Source organism: Eubalaena glacialis, chromosome 17, assembly GCF_028564815.1.
Source record: "Eubalaena glacialis isolate mEubGla1 chromosome 17, mEubGla1.1.hap2.+ XY, whole genome shotgun sequence".
Taxonomy (NCBI): Eukaryota; Metazoa; Chordata; class Mammalia; order Artiodactyla; family Balaenidae; genus Eubalaena; species Eubalaena glacialis.
Window position 1 is genome coordinate 38,152,721 of NC_083732.1, and position 3,169 is coordinate 38,155,889.

Genomic DNA, 3,169 nt, shown 5'->3' on the forward strand with positions numbered 1-3,169 from the left:
GTGGGAGCTCCACCTGAGCCGCTCTAGAGCTCAAAGGAAACTTGACGTGAGTCGTTTCCTCAAGGTAAAGCCTTGAATAGCCCCGCTGAAGCCGAAGCGTGGAGCAGTTTCCTGGAGACATGAGTTGCAGTTCGGCTTTCTTTTAACCTTAGTACGCTTATGAAGACACCTAGTAACTCTCGTGGGCACCCTATTCCCTACAAGAACACCGAGGACCGGCATGCTCGACTGGGAAGCTAAGAAACATCCAGGCCCGGAAACCTTTCCCAGTCACTCTCAATATGCTAAGTGTAGGGCAACACACTGCACGCCTCCTTGGGAGAGCTAGATTTCCTCAGCACTCCAACAGCTCCGGGCCATCGGTTGTCTCACGTCTACATGTCATGCATATCTGCCTCAATGCCCTAGGCTGAGCGGCACTGAGAAACCAATACTGTTTCACATTCCTTCTACAAAGTCATACCTTAAGACCCCATACTTACAGGAGAAAGTGGCCTTGCGTTCCTGCTGTAACCAAAGCACAGTTCTTCCTCTTACACTGCAGGGATTTAGAAGAGGCTAAGCCCCTATAGCGAACCTAGAGCATTCCTTGGGAGAGGCAGTTCGCTACATGCAGAACTCCGTGCCAAGAACACGTTATTCAGGGAAGGGACCAGTGTGTAGCTAGAGTGTATAGTAACTTGGTAGAAATCACAAGGAGGTAGGCTGCGTGTTCACTGGAAACGGAGACCTGATGGCACAAGGCTTGCTTTCCCATTTTGAAAGCTCCATTCATGCCGCCTTGAACCTACCTAAATACCAGTGTTTTGGACAAGTTTCTAGTCACTGTAGGCAGGGCTCTGGGCAGGGAACGAGTTGTTTCTAAATCAACAGGGTGCTTTCATAGCCTGGGTGGGAGCTCCTCCTGAGACGCTCTAGAGCTACAAGGAAACTTGACGTGAGTCCTTTCCTCCAGGTAAAGCCTTGAATATCCCTGCTGAAGCGGAACGTGGAGCAGTTGCCTTGAGACATTACTTGCAGTTCTCCTTTCTTTTAACGTTAGTACGCTTTGCAAGACACCTAGGATCTCGCTGGGCACCCGATTCCGTGCAAGAACACCGAGTACCGGCAGGCTCCACTGGGTTGCTAAGAAACCTCCAGGCCCGGATACCTTTCCCAGCCACTCTGTGTATGTTAAGTGTAGGGCAACACACTGCACTCTTCCTTGGGAGAGCTACATTTCCTCAGCACTCCAACAGCTCCATGGAATCTGTTCTCTCACGTCCTACATGTCATGCAAATTGCCTCAATGCCCTAGGCTGAGCGGCACGGAGAAATCAAAACTGCTTCGCATTCCTTCCACAAAGTCATACCTTGAGGCCCCACACTTACAGGAGAAACTCGGCTTGCGTTCCTCCTGTAACCAAAGCACAGTTCTTCCTCTTACACGGCAGGGTTTTGGAAGAGCCTAAGCCCCGATAGCGTTACCAAAGCGTTCCTTGGGAGAGGCAGTTCGCTACATGCAGAACTCCGTGCCAAGAAAACATTCTTCAGGGAAGGGACCACTGTGTAGTTTGAGGGAATATTTACTTGGTAGAAACCACAAGGGGGTAGGCTGCGTGTTCACTGGAAACGGGGACCTGATGGCACAAGGCTTGCTTTCCCATTTTCAAAGCTCCATTCATGCCGCCTTGAACCTACCTAAATACCAGTGTTTTGGACGAGTTTCTAGTCACTGTAGGCAGGGCTCTGGGCAGGGAACGAGTTGTTTCTAAATCAACAGGGTGCTTTCGTAGCCTGGGTGGGAGCTCCACCTGAGCCGCTCTAGAGCTCAAAGGAAACTTGACGTGAGTCGTTTCCTCAAGGTAAAGCCTTGAATAGCCCCGCTGAAGCCGAAGCGTGGAGCAGTTTCCTGGAGACATGAGTTGCAGTTCGGCTTTCTTTTAACCTTAGTACGCTTAGGAAGACACCTAGTAACTCTCGTGGGCACCCTATTCCCTGCAAGAACACCGAGGACCGGCATGCTCGACTGGGAAGCTAAGAAACATCCAGGCCCGGAAACCTTTCCCAGTCACTCTCAATATGCTAAGTGTAGGGCAACACACTGCACGCCTCCTTGGGAGAGCTAGATTTCCTCAGCACTCCAACAGCTCCGGGCCATCGGTTGTCTCACGTCTACATGTCATGCATATCTGCCTCAATGCCCTAGGCTGAGCGGCACTGAGAAACCAATACTGTTTCACATTCCTTCTACAAAGTCATACCTTAAGACCCCATACTTACAGGAGAAAGTGGCCTTGCGTTCCTGCTGTAACCAAAGCACAGTTCTTCCTCTTACACTGCAGGGATTTAGAAGAGGCTAAGCCCCTATAGCGAACCTAGAGCATTCCTTGGGAGAGGCAGTTCGCTACATGCAGAACTCCGTGCCAAGAACACGTTCTTCAGGGAAGGGACCAGTGTGTAGCTAGAGTGTATAGTAACTTGGTAGAAATCACAAGGAGGTAGGCTGCGTGTTCACTGGAAACGGAGACCTGATGGCACAAGGCTTGCTTTCCCATTTTGAAAGCTCCATTCATGCCGCCTTGAACCTACCTAAATACCAGTGTTTTGGACAAGTTTCTAGTCACTGTAGGCAGGGCTCTGGGCAGGGAACGAGTTGTTTCTAAATCAACAGGGTGCTTTCATAGCCTGGGTGGGAGCTCCTCCTGAGACGCTCTAGAGCTACAAGGAAACTTGACGTGAGTCCTTTCCTCCAGGTAAAGCCTTGAATATCCCTGCTGAAGCGGAACGTGGAGCAGTTGCCTTGAGACATTACTTGCAGTTCTCCTTTCTTTTAACGTTAGTACGCTTTGCAAGACACCTAGGATCTCGCTGGGCACCCGATTCCGTGCAAGAACACCGAGTACCGGCAGGCTCCACTGGGTTGCTAAGAAACCTCCAGGCCCGGATACCTTTCCCAGTCACTCTGTGTATGTTAAGTGTAGGGCAACACACTGCACTCTTCCTTGGGAGAGCTACATTTCCTCAGCACTCCAACAGCTCCATGTAATCTGTTCTCTCACGTCCTACATGTCATGCAAATTGCCTCAATGCCCTAGGCTGAGCGGCACGGAGAAATCAAAACTGCTTCGCATTCCTTCCACAAAGTCATACCTTAAGGCCCCACACTTACAGGAGAAACTCGGCTTGC